At 41.0% G+C, this 21102-nt stretch overlaps 1 pseudogene; it reads right to left on the reverse strand.

Annotated features, from left to right (window-relative positions):
- Positions 1 to 5588: 5588 nt before the first annotated feature.
- LOC129086824 (protein Lines homolog 1-like) lies at positions 5589 to 11006 on the reverse strand (annotated as a pseudogene).
- Between the last annotated feature and the right edge of the window lie 10096 nt (positions 11007 to 21102).

Genomic DNA, 21102 nt, shown 5'->3' on the forward strand with positions numbered 1-21102 from the left:
GTTCAGAAAGAAGGACAAGCAGGAAGGAGGAGACTGAGGGAATGTCTTATGGGTCCTGACAGGAACGAATGTTAAGCTTTTTATACAACTCATAAACCCTGCATTTCCAGAGAACTATTAGGCAATCTCTCAACTTGCACAGTATGAGAAATGCAACAATGATTCATCCTACTTTTAATTCTTCTTCTTAGAATTATTTTTATTCTATTGAACTAAAATCTACCTCCTTTTATTTTTTCTGTCTGATCCTCAAAGAAAAAGAAAGCTTATTGACTCTCAGTCAGGATGGCAGCCTAGGTAAATACGGCTCACCTCCTCACACAAGCACATCAAAATTACAACTAATATATAGAACCATTACTCTGAACCATCAGAAATCAAGTCAAATGGAAGTCTAACAACTACAGAATTAAAGAAACCACACCTATCCAGACTGGTAGGAGGGGCAGAGACTTGGAACAGGCTGATCCCACATCCACGTGTGGTGAATAAAAATTTGGGAGAAATATCTCCAGGGTGAAGAGTCCCAGCCTCACACCAGGCCACCAAGCCCAGGATGCCAGTGCCAGAAAGATAAGTCCCCACAGCTTCTGCCAGCAAAAACCATCAGGGATTGAATTGGTGGAAGAAACTTCTGGAACACAAAGCAGTTCCTCTTAACTCACACATGGACTCACCTACTCAGACTCACTCCCTCTGAGCTCGAGTACCAGGGTAGCAGCTTGAAAAGCATCAGTGGTATACAGGGAGAGACTGAAGTATCTGGCAGCAAAGCAAGCAGAGGCTTGGTTTCTCCTGAGAATCTCCAAACCCAGCACAAGTAGCGGCCATCTCAGATTGCTTTATAGCTCATGCAGGGTGGCCCTGGGCAAAACACAGAAAGGGGATGACCTTGGCCTTCACCACCCAGGAAACCCCAGAACTTGCGCACCCAGTGGACAGCAAAAAATCATGTCAGAACACCACCACACTGCCACTGCACAGCTGATCCTCCACAGAGGGCAGAGGTTGGGGGTCAGTGGTCACAGCCAATCCTCGGAGCTGACTGGCCTGGGCGAACCCCTCCCATTGACTTGCCAACAGCAACCACGGCTCAACTACAAGAGTTGGGTGTACTCAAACCACACAAAGGGCACACTTGAATACTTAGCTTGGCTGATAAGAAAGGCTGTGCCACTGGACCCTACACGACACCTACTACATTAGGTCTTGCTACCAACACAGGGAGTCATAGCAGCTCTACCTAATACATAGAAACAAACACAAGGAAGCTGCCAAAATAAGGAGACAAAGAAACATGGCCCAAGTCAAAGGATGATCAAAACTCCAGAAAAAGATGCAGAGTTCAAAACACTGGTTATAAGGATGCTGAAGGAACTTAGTGAGGACCTCAACAGCAGCAAAAATATCCAGCAGCAAAGAAGGATGCACTAACTGAAATAAAGAACAATTTACAGGGAAACAACAGTGTAGTGGAGAAAGCTGAGAACAAAATCAATGATTTTAACATAAGGAAGCAAGAAATGACCAATCAGAACAACAAAAAGAAAAAAAGAATCCAAAATAATGAGGATAGTATAAGCAGCCTCTGGGACAACTTCAAGCATTCCAACTTTTGCATCATAGAGGTGCCAGAAGGAGAAGAGAAAAATCAAGAAATTGGAAACCTATTGGGGTAAAAAGTAAAAGAAAACTTCCCTGATTTGGTGAAAGAAATAGACATGCAAGTCCAGGAAGCAGAGAGAGTCCAAAACAAGATGGATGCAAAGAGGCCCACTTGAAAGACACATCATAATTAAAATGCCAATGATTAAAGATAAAGAGAGGACCTTAAAAGCAGCAAGAGAAAAGCAGTTAGTTACCTACAGAGGAGTTCCCATCAGACTGTCAGCTGATTTCTCAAAAGAAACTTTGCAAGCTAGAAGGAATTGGCAAGAAATACTCAAAGTCATGAAAAGCAGGGACTTACAGCCAAGATTGCTCTACCCAGCAAAGATATCATTTAGATCAAAGGGCAGATAAAGAGCTTCCCAGACAAGAAAAAACTAAAGGAGTTAATAATCACCAAATATTATTATATGAAATGTTAAAGCGACTTATTTAAGAAAAAAATCAAAACTATGAACAATAAAATGACAATAAATATGTATCTATCAGCAATTGAATCTAAAAAACAAAGTCAGCAAACAAGAACAGACAGAATCATAAATACGAAGAAGGTTTTGACATTTGCCAGATGGAAGGGGGGATGGTGAAGAAGTGAGGGGTTAATAAGTACAAACTGGTAGTTCTACAGAATAGCCATGGGGATCTACAGTACAGTATAAGAAATAGGGTAGTCAAAGAACTTATATGCATGACCCATGGACAAGAAAAATGGATTGCCTGAGGAAGTGGGGGGCTCTGGGTGGAGGAGGCAATGGGGGGAAAATTGGGACAACCACAATATCATAATCAATAAAATATTTTTTTTAATTTTTTTAAAAAGAAAACTAATTAATATGTGACTGACATAACCTGTAACCTTCTTAGAGATGGTTTTTAAGTTTTTAAAACAACTTTATTGAGATAAAATCGATATATAATTTAAAGTGTACAATTTGATAAGTCATCACATATGGATATACCTTTGACACCATTCCCACAATCAAGATAATGAACATATCTATCAGTCTCAAAAGTTTTCTTGTAATTCCTTTCTCCATGCCTAGGCAACCACTGATCTGATTTCTGTCACTGTAGATTACTTTGGATTTTACACAATTTATATATATAATGTTAACTTACATAGTACTCTCTTTTTGTCTGGCTTATCTATGCAGCATTTTGCCATTCATCCATGTTGCTGCATGTATGAATACTACAATCCTTTTCATTGCTTAGCAGTGTTCCATTGTGTAGATACCCCACAATTTGTTTACTCATTCACCTATTGATGGACATTCGGGTTGTTTCAAGTTTTTTACTATTACAAATAAAACTTCTATAAACATTCATCTAAACTCTTTGTATGGACATATTCCTTCACTCCTCTCAGATAAACATTTAGAATAGAATGATTAGATACATGATAGTGATATATGTTTAAGTTTTTTAAATATTGTCAAATTGTTTTCCAAATAGTTGTACCATTTTATATTCCCACCAGCACGTATGAGAGTTTCAAGTGGCCCATCTCCTTGCCGACACTTGGTATGGTCAGCGTTTTTCATTTTAGCCATTCTAATAGGTAAGCAGTAGTTTCTTATTGTGGTTTAATTTGCAATTCAATCCCCTACTGATCAATGATGTTGAGCATCTTTGGATATACTTATTTGCCATCCACATATCTTCTTTGATAAAGTGGCAGATCAAATATTTGGCCCATTTTGAGGTAGGGTGTTGTTTTCTTATTATAGATGTTTTAATCATGGTTAAATCAAGAGTACTGCATTTAATGTATTGTATTGTAAAAATGTTTCATTTATGTCCTTTATTTACTCAAAGATTCAAATGTATAAAGAAAGTATGAGCAAATGAAAGACTAAGAGTTCCCTACAGAATGGCATAAAATTTTCATAAAATTATTAAATAGCTCAAAGATATAAAAGAATTGTTTGGTTCTGCTCCTAAAAGCTTTGTAACCTAAAAAGGAATTCAATATAGGAAAAGAGAGAGCAAGTTCAAAGCTTCAAATGTATGAAATTAAAGTAAGCTCTTTTTTTAAAAAGCATACTAAATAGAAACAAACAAAACCCAATTTTCTCAAGAGCCAAATACTGAACCAAACTATTTAAAAACTATGATTACACAGTGGAATTGACTGTTGCAATGAAATGTTAAAGCATGCAATCTATGCATATAAAATATGCTCAGTTTACAAATTGGCATCTCCATTATTTTGTATTCAGTTTGCTTATAAAATAAATTTCCTCTTGAACATCAGAAAGCAGGAAAAACTGGCTTACAAATGCCTGGAAAATTACATATGGCTAAATTGTGATACTTTAATATGGCTACACAATGATGAAATCATCAACGAGGTCACAGAAAGCTGCAAAGCCCCAGAGAAGCCACTGACAATCTAGCATTTTCATATGATGTGAAATAGTCATTCTGTTTACCAAAAATAGCAGCAGAAATGGTATTCATGATGATTAAGACATGTAGCTATAAAAAGTTGAAACTTATAGCATCATAAAAATGGTTTGTATTAAAAGCTAATATATTAGATGGGTAAATCAACCTGGAGATCTCACCTGGGTTTCTGCCTGTGCTCATACCATTGAGCACGAGCTCTGGTCTTTTTTTTTCTTCCCAGGGAATTCTGCTTTCTTTTTTATTTTTAATTTAATCTTTATTGTATTTTCCCGATTACCATTTAGTCCCTTTATAACCCCCTCCCGCCAGCCATCACCGCACTGGTGTCCATGTCCGTGAGTCCTTTTCCCTTTTTGCTCAGTCCCTCCACCCCCTAACCCCACCCCACTAGCTGTCATCCTGCTCTCCCTCTATGAGGCTCTGGCCTTTTTAAAACTCAGTATGTTATTCTTAAATAGCTTCTTGGATTACCTTATGAGCATTGTGATGGTCTTTTCAATTGGTGAACAGCTGGGGTGTGTTTTTATTTTTTCCATTGTTCTTTCTTCTTTTCTGATGTTCCAAGATTCCTTTTATCCTTCTGTTCCAAGAACTTCTTCAGCCATTCTTTTAGGGTAAGGTAGGTCTGCTGGCCACAATTCTCTTTGTTTTCTTTCATCTAAGAATGTCTTGATGTCCTCCTTTATTCCTGAATAATGTTTTCACTTTAATATAGGATCCTAAGCTGACAGCTCTTTGCTTTTAGCACTTAAAGAATGTTTTGCCACTTCCTTCTAGCCTCAATAGTTTCTTATGAAAAATTGCTATCATTTGAATTGTTTTCCCCATGAGCATGTACCATTTTTCTCTTTCTGCTTTGTTTTAGTTTTCAGAAGGTTGATTACAATGTACCTGGCTGTGAATTAGTTTGGATTATACTGTTTGGGATTTACTGGTTTCTTGAATCGTTAGGTTTACATCTCTTGTCAAATTTGGTTAATTTTTAGGCATTTTTTCAAATTTCAGTCATTTTTCAGTTCTAATTTTTCATTTTGTTCTTTTTTATATCTTCGGTTTCTTTGCTGAGATGTTCTATTTTTCATTTGTTGTAAGCATGTTTATAACTTCTCACTGAAGAATTTCTGTAATAGATCCTTTAAATTTTTGTCTACCTCTGTATGATCTCAGTGTTGGCAGCTATTTTTTTTTTTATTTTCCTGGTTCTTGATATGATTAATGACTTTCTATTTATCCTGGACATCTTGGAATTTATGTTATAAGACTATAGGTTTTATTTAAGTTTTCTGTTTTAGCAAGCTACTTCTAATACCATGTCATCAGAAATAAGGAGTAGCTGACTCATTACTACCAGATGGAAGTGGAAGTCCATATTCCCCATTTATTCTCCACTGATAGACACTCCAGTACAGCAGAAGTATCTCACTATTGCTGGATGTAGGTAAGAGTTCCAGCTTCCCATATCGCCTTCACTGACATCATAGAGGGAGTCATTCTGGGGAACACCACCTCTACAGGGGAAGAGTGGGGTGCCTCCTTGCAACTTTCACTTCCTTTGCTGAAGCACAATTTTGAAACTTAATTTCTAAGGATTTAATGATAAATAAGCTCACTGCTTTTAGGATCACATGATCGGGACCAGGGACATGTTTCACACCCAGGTTGAACTTCACCACCTACAAAGCAAGAAGGTTTTCCATAGACAGATAGTGTCCCCAATAAGCCCAAATCCACAGCTTGCAAAACAGCATCAGCTAAAGCGGGTCCACATCTAAATGACAATCTGGTGTCTGAAGACAGGGATAGATCCCCAACAAAGGTCTTCATTCACTTTCCAGAGAAGGTACTTTTTAATGTATGTAATTAGAAGTAGGTACTTCTAATGAATATAATGAACTTCCTTCTGATGAAAGCCTGAATAAGCCAGGTAATAATGTCTAGAACACAAAAACGTGAAAATCCTCTGGCAAGTGAAAGGTAACTCCAAGTGGATTCTGGAAGGTATACAGAGTTCAAGCAATTTCAGGAAACATATGAAGCCGCTTATTATTTTAGAAGTGCCTTGGAGATTTACAAAATGCTGAGAAAGTAAGAAATTGTATAAGACTTCAAAAACAGTGTCAAAAGGAGTCAGAAACTGCTTTAAAATTTCTGGGTTTTGTGAACATGTATATTTAAAGATTTCTTTTATTACAACAACAAGAGTCCAGAAGTAGTATACTACTTTATCACTTTCAGAGTACCCAGAAAAATTTTTTTTTAAAGCAACCCGGAAATTACTTAATATTATACTTTCTTTCAGTTGGAAATACAGAAGTAATGCGAGGCACTTTGCAGACATGTGAGATAGCAATTTATCCAAGTTTTGGAACATGCAGGTTAATTTAGAATCAAAGAGGTTTTTTTTTTAATATTTTATTTATTTATTTTTTTTGAGAGAGAGGGAGAGGGAGAAAGAAAGGGAGGAAAATATCCATGTGCAAGAGAAATATGGATCAATTGCCTCTGTCACGCCCCCAGCTGGGGACTTGGCCCACAACCCAGGCATGTGCCTTGACTGGAAATTGAACTGTCAACCTTTCAGTCTGCAGGCCAGCGCTCAATCCACTGAGCCACACAAGCCAGAGGAAGTCAGATGATTTTAAAAGAATTTTAGTTACCTCTTTGTATTTCTCTTTTGCATGGAACTCAGTCTCAATAATTCTGGTGACCGTCACTTTCATCACTGTTAACTGGAGAAACGTTATTTCTCAGGCACTGCTCTTCAGACACACAGGAGCTACAGAAATGGTAGCCATATTGACCGGGGATAGCTAATGCTCGCCCTGGACACCAAGTCTAGGCTCCTCACTTGGCCTCTGCTGGCAGGGATGAGGCCACAGTTTTTTGCTGTCATTGTTGTTTGTTTGTTTTTAATCCTTACCTGTGGATATGTTTGTTGATTTTAGAGAGAGAGGAAGGGAGAAAGAGAGAGAGAAACAGCCATTTGAGGAACACCAATCGGCTGCCTCCCACACGCACCCCAACAGTGAACCAAACTGCAGCCTAGGCATATGCCCTGACCAGGAACTGAACCTGCAACCTTTCGATTTACAGGATGACACTCCAACCAAGTGAGCTGCCAGTCCAGGGTTCAGCTGAATTCTCGACAAGAACCCTCTGCTGACCCCCAGACTTTTCTCTGCACAGCTCTCTCCTCCCCAGGACTCTCCTACAAACCCTAGTTGCTTTGGTCTCCCTGAACATTCTTCTCTATTTTCTTAGAACCCAAAAGTTCTGCCAGGCTTCACCTGCGTGCAGTGGCCTGGAAACTCTTCCGAGGCAGTAAGCTGGAGTGATTGTAGGACTTACCTTGTTTGCTTCTCACCTCTCAGGAAATGCTGCTTCATTGTCTCATGTCCAAGTCTTCAAAACCACTGCTTTATATATTTAGGTGGTTATTTCTTGGGGGTTTTTTTTCCAGTGTTGTTGCTTCAGGCAGAAAGGTAAATCTAGAACTTTATTCTATTTTGCCAGATCAGAAGTCTCCTAGAGAAGTTTTTAATTTTTTATTTCAAAAAATATTCAAACTTTCATAAAAGTTATGAGAATAGTACAATGAATGCTTATATACCCTTTTACCTAGATTCAGCAATTACTAATATTTTGCCTCATTTATTTTATTTTTCTCTAGATAGGTAGATACGGATACACACACACATGCACAGATCATTATCTTTTTTGCTGAATCATTGAAGAGTAGGTTGCAGACATCATGCCCCTATCATTGTTATATCCATTTTTCAGGTGAGGAATCAGGCTCAGAGAGATGTAGAAACTTGCTCAAGGCCACAGAGCTAGTAATAGAGGGAGCCAGGATGAGAGCCCAGGCCTATCTTTCTTCAAACCTAACGTTTTAACGACATTTTACAAGGACCACTGTCTTTGCCCAGCACATGAGTTGTTCTAGATACTTGTTCAAATTGAAGACTAAACAACCATGAGAAAAGAAAGGTAAGACTCCAATAGCAATTCCGCTGGAGAACCGGAACAAGACCAAGAAATCTTCCTTCTTCCATCTTCAGTCCAGTCTGGTGGTTCATCTAAGGCCCCAATTATCTAAGCATTTCATTTGTTTTTTCTCCCACCTACTTTATTAGAGCAATTCATTGCCTGCCTCACCAAGCAGAAATGAATTTAATATGCTTGACTCCTTGGAGACTTGACACTCATTTAGGCCCAAAGAACCAGTCTGTTTACTGATTTTCATATCCTGACCTCTTTCTCTCCTTGCAATTCAACTTAAAATGGGTGCCAGGAATGCACCCTTCTCAGGCCCCAGTTTGCGCCTGGCTACCCTCCCTGGGGCTCCTCTCACACAGACCCTTAAGTGGGACCTGGCCACATCTACAGAGAAAAGGTGCAAACTCAAAGACTTAGGAAAGACACAGGAGGGCCCTGCTGGGTAACAGGGCCACCTGTGACCCACTCACATTGTCATGCTACAAAGATTTGGAAGCACATGTTATTGAGTCTCCAGGAGTTTGGTTTCTACTGAGTTCAAAGCCTGGCCTTGACCTGAAAGGTGTGTCCTCCCTTCAGCCCGCTGACAGGCCATGTTAGGGCCCACTAAAGCCACTGTGATGGTTTCCTGTTCCTGTTACAGGGTCTTCTCATCACAGCATCCTCCCGGAAAAAGCCATGATGAATGTTTCATTTCGGCCCATTGCAGCGCTGCCTCCCAGCAGCTAACAAGAGAGGAAGGAGTGCACAGGGAAACTTGCTTCACTATTTCCAGCTAAATTCTACTCCCTTCACAAGACTTTTCCAGGACACTCCTGCCAACAAATCCTTGGGCTGCAGCCCTCCCCTGCTCTCTAACTTCTCTGATCTTCAAGAACATTGCTTGTCTCCATCAGCCATCTACAGAATGCATTGTTTGTTTCATCACTGATTGGCATGTGAATGCCACATGTCTCCTTAACCAGGTTGTGTGTTACCGGAGGACAGGGACTGTATTTTAAGATACTGTTTTCAGTCTCCCTCAACTCAGAATATAGTGTTATGTGTCTTCCCTTATCACCCTTTTTAAAATTGCAAATGAATCATGTCCTCTCCTCCAATGTGAAATATAACTTATTTGCATATTTTTTTAATATCTGACCCCTGTTAGAAGGTTAGCTCCAGAAAGACAGGGATTTTTGTTTGTTTGTTTGCTGGGTTTTTTTCCAGCATTTAGGACAGTGTCTGGCATACCGAGTGTATTCAACGAATGTGTGTTGAATTAAGGGATGAATAATGTGAAATACTATAGAGGGAAGCACCATTTTACTTAATTTTTTCCATTTTAACTCTATAATATTTTATGTATGGTTATTTATAAATTTCAGGAGAATTTCTTTAGGCTTTCCAATCAATTTTATTTTATTTTATTTTTTCTGGCTCAGGAACAAGTAACCACCAGTCATTAACTGAGCATTCGCTATGTACCAGTACCTGTGTATATGCTCATTTAATGAACACTTCTCTCCCCCAGGTTGATACTATTAAAACAACCATTTTACTGAGGAGGGTATGAATGTTCTAGATGATAAATAACTTGCCTTGTCTCACAGTGAGTAAGTGGTGAAGCCAGAACTCGAACCCAGGCCATGGTGGTTGTTGCCACTCTGCTTTCCTGCCACCCAGGCTTCCAGGATGGCCTTTGAGCTTCCTTCCTTAAGATCTTCAGGTCTTGGCCAGCCCAGCTCAGCCTTCCCCAGGACAAGAGACCAGATCCTGGGAATGTCCAGGAAGAATTAAAAACAAGCTACTACCCAGAGAACTAAAATAGGGTAAGTTTATGGTAGGAAAAGCAACTGAAAAAAAAAGTTACTGATCACTGAGATGTCTTCACTCAATGCTGAAGAGCAATTTAAGCTATAGCATAAACATTAACTACGACGGGGGTGACTGTAGGTAAAGCACATTCCAGACAGAGAGAAGAGTTTTAAGCTTAGGTCCTCCTGAGTTTGATATACCAGTTCAACACTCAAGAACCAAAGGTGTATAAACATTTGAATACACAAGTTTGAAGTTCAAGCAAGAGGGCTAAAGATACAAATTTGGAGCTTGTCAAAGCAGATGCCCTCAGGGCTGCCAAACTTTCTTCTTAGCTGTCAGAGCCTCAGTCCCAAAGACTGTGACAAGTGTTTTTGAAAGGTTGGTGAATGCCGTGTTCAGGTTTTATTGTTCCTTGCATTGCTGCAGCTGCTGCATCACGAAGCTCAAATTTGCCATATTTACCTCCTCTTTGGGGTCCCACTGGGATCCAGCAAGTGTGTGTGGTCAATTGCAACTGATCAATGAATGAAATGATTAACCTTAAAGATTGCTTCTGGGACTTCATTTTCCTTGGGCTTTGATGACTGACCAAGGTACTCGTGAAATGATGCATTCTTTTCAGATATGTTAAAACAATAATCCAGGCCTGAGATCCAAATTGCCTCTTTTCAGTGATTTTGCATATCATAGATCTGAAGCACAGAAACCAATTTCATAGTGTGATTTTTAGGACCCTCTAATTCTTTCTTTTCATATTTTGAGCATACCATGTACCACCTTCACTAACTACTCAGCGAATATATATCCCATCCCTGCCCTTAGCTGTGAAGGTGGAGATTTCAGAGCATGAAGGGAGAGGGGGCTCAAGGAGCTAGCTAGAGCTCAGAGCTGCTGACATGGGGTCCCTAAAAAGTACTGACTGAGGGATGGGGGCAAAAGAGATTATTTTTAGCAGCATTGAGAACCCAGCTGAGGTCAGAAATCATACATTCATTCTGGAGCCAGTCATCCTGGCTGTAGAATTTTGTCTAGCTCACCTCCAGCAGAGAAAACAAGTAGTAGAGCCACTTCCCTTTCAGGAAATCACCTGGCAAGTGCATAATGAGAGGTGGGTCCTTGGTGAGCATGTAGCTGAAACAATCGCTAATAGGCCTCAGCCTGGAGAAGGGAAGCAGGTAAACCAGAAGGAAATGGTACTCAGAGCGTCCCAGCTCAGACAGGCTGTGGGTGAACACACAAGGACCTCAGGGGAAGAAGAATGGGGGAGACTCAGGAAAGGCAAGCCCAAGACAAAGGAGACTACTGCAGCTCACAGTCCCATCCTCAGTCTGCATCAGCAACTTCAATGACCCCATCCCCTCCCACAAGCAAGGCAGCAGGAATCCTACACAACCTCCTGTGGCCATGCCATACCCCCGCCATCAGAGATCCCCAGATATCAGAGCTCAGTGAAGCCTCAGTTTCCCAGGACCAACTCAGCCCCTCCAGCTGAATCTCTCCAATTTCACTTTTTATTAGAGTGGCACTGGGGTATCTCACAACATCAAAGGCAGAGCTGAAGAATTAAATCTCAAGAAAGCAGGAAGCAGAAAAGCTCAGATCTCAAAGACTAGAACCAGGGACTCAAACACTATTAGGACTCTCACTTTATTTAGCTTCTTTCTTTTTCTTTCTTTCTTTTTTCTTTCTTTCTTTCTTTCTTTCTTTCATTCTTTCTTCTTTGCAAGTTTCCTTCATTCTTTCTTACTGAAGAAACTTAGAGCTTGTGCTCTAGAACCAGCTACTTGAGATTCTAATCCTAATTCTGCTCTTTCATTTACCAGCTGAATGATCTTGAGCAAGTGACTTACCTTCTTTGTGCCTCAGTTTTCTCATGGAGATAATAATAGTGCCTACCTCCTAGAGTTACCAGAGGAGGAAATAATTTAATGCTTTTAGAGCACTTGGAAGAGTCCCCAGGCCCCCAGGCTCTGTCTCAGCCAAGAAAAGAGTTAGGACAGAAAGGATGCTAACCAGAATTTTGCCCTGAAGGTTGAAGGTAATAAACTGGGGTCCCATTCAGGTCAATAGTGGAATCCACAGGGATCCATTCTCGAGAACTGGGGGCGGGGTGGGGAGGGGCGGGGTCAGCCAGAGTTGCGATGCTACTCTGAGCCATGCAGGAGATATACTTTGTTAGGAGCAGGAAAATATAGTTCAAACCTTGTCAATGACTCTAAATGGAAAACTGGGCATCTTGCCCTCTACTCTTTACCCTTACCTTTAGATGGATCTGCTTTGAAACCCATCCACATTGCCTCTCCATCTCTCTGAAGGAAAAGCTTGCTCTATTCAAGGAGGATCCCTCCTACAGTCTTTGAATTTCCCCACACTCTGCCTCAGGATGATTGCTTCAGCAGCCATCTCCTTACTCCCCACTCCTCACATACCTTCCACCTCTCCTTCGCTCCTGGTCCCTTAGCAGTATTGAAACAAGCTTAGACAAATAGCATTGAAACAGCCCCAAAGACAAATAGCTCTCCCTTGACTCCCACTTCCTTAGGTCTCCACTTCTCTTCCCAGCCCAGCATCTCAAAAAGTCATCTCCACTCACTATCTCTACTTTCTCCTCTCCCATTCTCAAATCACTGTCTTCTAGCTTCCATTCTCATTTCTTGTAAGAAACTAACACATCCCCCAACAACCAAATGCCTAAACCTCTGCTACATTAGATATTATTGCTACCCTTACTTTAAACTTGCTCCTCCCTGGTTTCCCTCAGCAACACTCTCCCTGGTTGTTCCCCTGTCTCTCTGGTCACTCCTTCTCCATATCTTTCATGTGTTCCTCCCTGTTTATCCACCCATCCTTGAGTGACTCATCTTCCCCCAAGTTCCTTCCTCTCTCCACCTCACAGCCTCTCCTGGTGACCTTATCTCCCTCAAAGTTTCAATTACCCGCGGCACAAACTAATGATTCTCAAATCTATATCCACTAAGTTAAATCTTCCTCGTAAATATCAGATTATCCATCCAACTGCCCATGCAGCATCTTCACTTGGAGGACCCCTGAAACATTGCAGACTCAGCGTGTGGGTTTTGGGGTTAGTTCCTAACAGCACATCATATAGAGAAAAGTTGAAGGCACTAAAGGTGTCTGATCCACAGAGGCGATTCAAATGGATTATGTAGTAAACTGGGCCATAGTGGTCAACTGGGAAAGGAACTGGAGATATTCTATATGTAAATGAAGGAATCAAATGAAGACAATTGAAGACATTTCAGCTGAACATAATGAAGACCCTTTAGAAGTCAGAGTGGCTCAAAGGTAGACTCAGCTGACGTAGAAAGTTGTAAGACCTTGGTTACTGAGAGCATTCAAGAACCAAGCTTTAAATTCCTTCCAACTCCAGAAGGCTATGATTTTGTGAGAAAGCAAAACTGAGTTTGTGAAGATTTGACCAAATGTTGTAAAACCTCATAAATACTGGTGTTGGTGCTGATTGGGCTTTGGTTTGCAGTCTAGAGTCAGCATGGACATTTCAGGCTAGCTGAAAGGACCAAAGAAATTGAATACACTCCCATGACATAACTTTCTCTGTATTTGTACTTAGTTCTATTTTTATGGAACCACTCAGTTGGTGTGGATTCTGCATTACCCATATTGCAGAGGAACCTTTAGTTGAAATTCCGTTTCAACAAACCGAACCAGGTTTCATTTGAGGCAAGAGCCTCTGAAGCTGGATAGAATATAATGAATGGCCTGGTGACCAGACTGAGGAGGACTTTTGTGTCTGAACCTACAGTATCTCTGCCTTTTTTAGGTTTTAGGTAAAGACAGAAGACTTGAATTACTGTCTGAAAAAGGGTGATTCCCACTAAGAACCAGCTCCATACACCCTCATGTGACAAGATACCCCATGTCTAAGATAGCTCCCTCCCCGACCACCTCTGGGCCATCCCTTCCCTTCACATGTCTGGTACTATGCTTTCTGCTTACTGGGCTCCTCTAACCTCTGCCTCCCCTCTGCCTGTTTATTCTTTTTACTGTGGATAGATTTCCCTGACTTCTATCTGGCCTTTCCCTACCTGGATTTTTACAGCTCTACCAATGCCTTTAGACAGATAATTTGACTGGATTCTCTCCCATAGTATCACCCATAAGCCTTACGTTTTAGAAGGGACCCTGCTCTGGCAAGGAATCTATGGGCCCAAAGGAACGTGTCCACCTAGAATTCTAGCCTCCCTCTATGCAGCCTCCAATACCTGGGATGCCGGAATTCCCCATCCATACAGCCATGAGCCTACTTGTAGGGCCTGGACAAGTCCTTGCTTGGATCCAGAGGGTGGGCCTTACTGCCTGTTTGTGAACTCCTAGGCCTGAGGGTTGGCTGAGGCCAGTGTGTAGGGCTCCTGGAGATGTGGGATAGAACCAGGGCAAAGAAGAAAGAGGAGTGGCTGGAGGCTGACATCTTCATTTGTACTCTTGTTCTGGGCCCTGCAAATCCTAGAGGTACAGGAATGAAGTGAAAGAGGCCCAGTCCACGGCCTGAAGGAACATCAAGGACACAGCAAACCAGGTTGAACTAAAAACTGTTTCTGCCTTCTCCCTTCAGCCTAGACCTTAGAGCCAGGCTTCAATAGGCTACTCTCTCTACACGACCTGCATCTCCCCAGACAGAGGCCACCTGAGTTCAAAATTTTCCGCTCTCAAAACACTCTCCAGCTCAAGACCTCAATCTTACATCTGAGTTACACTCCAGAAGAGGAGGAGGCAGCAAGAGAGTGCTATGTCACCCTTCAGTGCCTCAGTTTCTTCATCTGTCAAGTGGAAATCATAGTAACTACTTCTCATCCCACAGAATCACTTTGAGAATAAAATTAGAACTCGACCACCTGTCTACACAACATCCAAGACTATTCCAAGCAATGGTGTCTCAAGGAGAAGTGTGGAAAGAGCTAATTTGGGGCAAGAGACACTGATACTCTGGACTGCGTATCATGCACTAGCTGTGCCAAATTTTTAAGTCCTCATGTTACCCAGTATGTAGCCTCAGGGCTAATGCCCCTCAATTGATGCCAAGTGGTATTTACTCAAATGGTGAAATAAAATTTAATATCAGTCAAAGCAGAATATAACCCAGCGAGACAGATCTGCAGCAAGAACTAATTCTGTGAGGAAACGGGCACATTTCTACTCCGCTCATGGGAAGGCAAAGTGGTACAGCACTGCAGAAGGCAATTTGTAATACCTAACAACTAGTGTGGCCATTTTTTGAGCACACAAACCCACTTCAGGGAATTTGCCCCACAGGTACACCTACATTCCTACAAGATGACATATGTATAAGGTTTTTTATGTCAATACAAATTGTAAACACAAAAAATTAGAAATAACCCAAGGATTCATAGAAAGAGACTAGTGAAATATACTATGGTACTTCCTTACAACTCAGTATCTTAAAACAGAACAAGGAAGCTCTCTGTGTGTTTATGTAGGAAGATCTCCTTAATACATTCTGTTAGAAAGAGTGGGAAATAATACTGTATTTTAATAGTTTTGATTTGCTTATATTTTCACAGAGTCACTAGAAGGCTACATAAGAAAATTAGTAAGAGAGGTGGAAGGGAGGCTTTGCGATTATACTTTTTTATATTTTTATGTTTTAATTATATGTATATTTTAACTTCGCCAACAGTAAATTAATAAAGGGGGAAACCCCTGTAGAACGAATTCCAGAGAGGCCGAGTGCTGACTGGGTGACTGCGGTCCCGGCCTCCCTGAACTTCCTCAATTGAAAGACAAGAAAGGGTGGCCCTATCAGCTCTCAGTTCCTCCCAGCCCTACTCTTCTATAAATAAGACTCTTTCCTGGATCACACCCTGTTTTACATCATTGCTGCCTTCTGTGCCTTTTGATTGTGCAAACAATTTCAAGTTTACTGAGCATGTTCAGCACAGTTTTCCAGAGAATTCCCAGAATCTTACAATCCATATCTGGTCACTTCTCATTCTTGGATTACATTTGGCAATTGTCAGTACTCCTGTGCTCTTAGGCTTTATTCAGATGCTTTTAAATTTGTACTTTAACCTGGATTACTCATTTTAGAAAGCAAATTGGTCATATAAAAAGTACATACAGCATCCTGTTTCTTGGGTAATCACTCTCTATATGACAAAGTCCAGTTCTGCCTAATTGATTCCTTTGACGTTACTTCTGCTAAAGGTAGTGGGAATGAGATAAAAACCCATGAGCATGGCGTAGGGAAGCTGAAATGAGCTGGGTTGCTTGAGAGACAAGGGCAAGGCTGAGGCTTAAAGAGGAGCCAAGAGGTCAGTGCACTGTGCCTGGGGCTTTGTGGTGCTGCTGTGTCCTGAGGGCTGAGCATTGTAGGAGAGGTTTAGAGAGAGGGGCTAAGCTAAAGGTTAGAGGAGGGGAGGAGCTCTATGAATGTAAGACACCAGCTCCAAGGTTGGGCCTGGGCACAGCCACAAGAGAAGGTGGCTCCATCGTCCCATCTGGCCAAGTGCCTGATGCTGGCGTAGACAATGTTGGTACAACCCTCTGAGACACCCAGAGATCCCAACAGCACAATTTTCTTTAAAAATCTTTTTTGTCCAAAAACTTAAAATTTTTAAGCTAAAAGAAAACCCAAAATCTAATTACCCTCATCCAAACACAACTATTTTCATTCCTCCACGTTTACTTCCAGGCCCTGATGATGAGAACTTACTTTTCCAGAAGCGAAATATTTGTGTAGGTAAATTTCTGCTGTTTTCATTTAACATTACTTTCTAAGCCTGCAGCCTCAAAGTCTTTTTAACAATTATTTTAACAATTGAATAATACTGCATTGCATAGATCCACTATGGTTTAGTTAACTATTTCCCTGTTGTGTTGGAGCTCCTTATACACTTAGCTTCCTTACCCCTAAGAAAATTTTCTTTAGAATTCTCAGGAGGGAGATAACTAAGTTAAAGGATATGAACATGATGAACATTTTCATTACTTTCTTACTATTTTCCCTATCTTGACCTTATCCTATCTCCAGCCATGCAATATATGACATCATTAGGCAGATATTATTTATTTTTAGTATTTAGGGTTAAGGTATTATTTTCTTATGGTTTGAATAAGGTTTTTTTAAATTTGGTTTTAAATTACTATAACCATTATTCTTATTTTTTAAAAAGTGCTTATTTTTTATCCTCACCCAAGGACATGCTTACTGATTTTAGAGAATAGGGAAGGAAGGGAGAGAAACATCAATGTGAGAGAGAAGCATTGATCAATTGCCTCTCACACACACCGAACCAGGGACTGAACTCACAACTTAGGCGTGTGCACCAACTGGAAATCGATCCCATGACCCTTAGATTTATGGGACGACATGCCAACCCACTGAACCACACTGGCCCAAGCATAAAAAAAATTAATGTTTGCTCATGGTAAAACTTTAAATGTCTCTTACAAATTTTTATATAATCGATCACATTGACACATATAATCTTACTGTATTCTTATTTATGTAAATTCTTTTTTGAAACTTTTTACTGTACCTGTCAACCTTTTTCTTTATCATTTTCCCTATAGCTTCAATCCTTATAAAGTTACTCCTCCACAACAGAAACAAATACTCTAATGTTGCTAGTCTTTCGAAGACTTGATTTAGATGTTTAACAAGCTTACAGATTTGCCATTTACTTTGGTGCATGGTGTAGGAGTGGCAGAAAGAAAAAGAAACCAGTCTTGATTGATTGTATTTATTTTATAAAGTACTTAGTCCCACTCCTGGGAAGTCAGTTTGGCAAAATTGTCTGGTGGAAGTAGTTATTTTTGGGTTAACCTGTCAACTTATACATTGCTTTGCAAGCTTAGGCTTCAGTTTGTCCAAGCATGAGGTTTGATTTACATTTCTACATTTCCTACAGCAACTAGCCTCATGCCTTCCATGTGGTAGACGTTCCATAAACATTTGTTAATTCAACATGATCTAACATCAAAATGGAACGCACAACTAAGAGCTGTTATTTAAAAGAATAATCCAAAAGCTGAGGGTACCATGTTTTAACCAACAGCGCATAACCAATGGGTCAGCCGTCCCCAGACCATTGTTAGCAGCAGAATGGGAATGCTGGCAAAGCTGGGCATGGGCACGGTTACTAGGTCATGGCTGTGCAGCAGGCGTGCTTGGCTTCAAATTCCGCATCTACCACTTTCTAGCTAGCGGTCTTGAGCAAACTGAGCTCTGTGTTTCTCATCCTCAAATAGAGCACAAAAGAGCTCCTGGTGTGGTTGAAATAAGTGTTAGAAATAATATACTCAAAGCACCCAGCACAGTGCCTGACTCTAAGAAGCTGCTCAGTACATGGTAACAGTTATCACCTTCCTTGCTTCCGTTACATTCTGGAGACTCTAAGTGTATAACCCTTGAGAGGCTGAAAGATGCGTGTAGCTATGGGAGAGTGTGGGTATCGAGAGGGAAGGAGAAAGGTATCCAACAACCACTTCCTCATGTGCACACACATGCAGAAGTTCCAGGCCACTTACTGGGGCCATTCTATCAAACATAGGAATAGATCATTGCCAACAAATCTAAACTCTGTTTATCAGAGTCAGAGTTTATCTGTCTAGTCATCTACATCTGAAAGGCTGAACAATCCCCGATTCATTCTAACAAACACAGAAGTCCCATTTCTAAGAATTACTATTACAACATACCCACACATCTGTTAAATAATGTATTTATGAGTTTACTTGCTGCAGAAAAAAAATGGAAATACCCCAAGTGTCTATCACTGGGGAACTAGTTGCATAAACTATGGTATAACCATGCAGTGGAACACTCTGTAGCTATGACGAAGAATGAGGAAATGCTCTATGAACTGATAGGGGACAATTTTCTGGATGTGCATTGTAGGGCAAAGTTAAGTTTATAGTTGTGAGTATGCAAAACACAGAGTTTACTCTTGTATTATTGTTCATTAATCATTGTATTATTTTCCATATGAACAACTGAAACCCCACTTTTTGCACCCCCTGTATTGCTCAGTGAAAAGAGCAGGTTTAGCACAGGGCATGAAACATGCTCCCTTTTCTATGAGACTTCCAAAAGCAGCCACTTCTGCTTCCCAGGTTCCAAACCACTGCCATAGGATTCATCCCGAGAAAACAAGGCAGGCTGAGCACCAGGACACCTGCAGACTAATGGGAAAAATCCCATGCCCTCTCCTTAATGGACACTAAATAGGTATGTGCCCTAATTAAAGATTCATTTTGACTCTCTCAAAAGAAAAATAGAAAGCCCTGTTGATGCTGGAGACACAGAAGGAGACTCTTCTTGATACTATAAACATGCTGGAAACCAACAGGAAGCATGAAAAGCAATGGTGAAATCCTAAAGACACAGCTACTAAAGTCAGGTTTCGTTCAAGAATGAGCTCTACCTGGGCTTGTTCTGGGAGTTCTAGTCAATGTGTTGAAATAAGAATGAGGAGGAAGAAACAAATTTATCACTATTTCCAGATGACATGAGGTTAAGCAATAGAGGACTCATTAAAATAAGAACTATCAGGCCATAGAATCCTGTACAGCTACCAAAGATGATGGTGTAGAACGATTTATTATTGTAGAAAAGTGTTCAAGATAGAGCACCAAACTGTAGTATACCATGATTTCATTTAAAAATATATATGTACATACTATGTTGAATATATACATAGGGAGAAATCCGGAAGGAAATTTACCAAAATTTATTTAGAGATTATATCTCTGGCCTACGGGGTTCCAAGTGAATCTTATTTTTCTATACTTTTAAGTATTATCTGAATGCTTTATATTAAGTATATTTATAAAGTTGAAAAGACAATAAACCTCTTTTACCCACAAACACACACACATGGATGTGCATGCAAAACTCAAGCTCACTAGGATGAGCTGTGTTTCTCCCTAAGTGGTTAGCATTTGTGACCTAAAGCCACTTCACTCCCCACCCCCACCTCCCTGAAAAAAGAGACTGGTCTGCTCTGCCTGGCCCCTTCACCTAAGAAGGGGAGCTCCAGATCGGTGGGTTCCAGAAAGACCTGGTTCAGGCCTGATTCCTCAGGTAACCATGGCCTCTGGCACCAGCATCTATACCCCGTTCTAGTGTTATCCTAGCTGTTTGTAAATTGCCAACCCTCTGAGGCTGCCCACCTACCCAAAGTTATGAGGTCTCTTCCCTGTAGTCATCCAGCAGAAGCTTTGGCCACCCCAGTGGGTAGATTTGGAAATCACTCTGGCAGCCTCAAGCCTCCATATGCCAGGCTTCTCTGCCCCACTGCTGGGCAGAAGGTCATACCAACTCCAGTAACCTCGCCCCAGGTCTCTTGGGTGCCTTAAATATCCTTCATCTGTGCCGCCTCATGGGGATCCAGCCCTGTACTTCAAGCAGCTGATTGAGCTCATTCTGCTACCTCATTCCTACTGGCCACAATTTTGTGTGGAACCCTGCATCTGCCATTGCTCATCTCATTCTAGGAACGTTACCTGGCATAGGTTGCTGCTATATGTGAGGTATCCAGGCCTCTTAATGATTGTCCATTCTGCACTCCGGAGTTTGTGAGAAGGCCCTTACTTGGTCTCAGTCCCTGCTGGAAAGAGGACTGGATCTTACATCTCCCTGTTTCAACTTGAGTCATAATCTAGGAGCCCCTCCCTGAGACTCTTCTTCTCGCCTCTCTTGGACCAGAAACCACCACTCTGTCAGAGGGTGGTCAGGCAAGCTCCATCAGCCTGGACATCCTTGTCCCAGCCTGGAGCATTCCCTCCAAATTCTTACAGCATTGGAGTGAGTACCCAAGTCCCAGGGTGACCCAGTCTGAGAACAAGACTGGCCTTGATTATCATGGGACTAAAAAAATCAGCATAGTCATTCCTTATCTCTCCAAAACCAGGTCACCATCAGTCTCACATTTGCATAATTCAGTTATGAACCAGGAAGTAACATACAAATAGAAATGCCTTGGAACAGATTTGCTTTGAGCTTGGTAAATTTTACTTTATACTCATCTAACTCCATAACATTTGAGGAAAAGCAAACTAAAGAGAAGGGGAGCAACAGCTACAAGGCAAGCGTCAGGAAGTGAGAGCCTGAGAAGGATCACACATAGGGATTGGAAAAGTGTGATATCTCAGAGAGGAGAAGCAAACAGCCCTGTGCATCTGATACTACCTCAGAGCACAGTAACTGACATTTCTAACGTA

Source organism: Pteronotus mesoamericanus, unplaced genomic scaffold, assembly GCF_021234165.1.
Source record: "Pteronotus mesoamericanus isolate MK-2021 breed Mesoamerican mustached bat unplaced genomic scaffold, CSHL_Meso_final scaffold_45, whole genome shotgun sequence".
In the NCBI taxonomy this organism is placed as follows: Eukaryota; Metazoa; Chordata; class Mammalia; order Chiroptera; family Mormoopidae; genus Pteronotus; species Pteronotus mesoamericanus.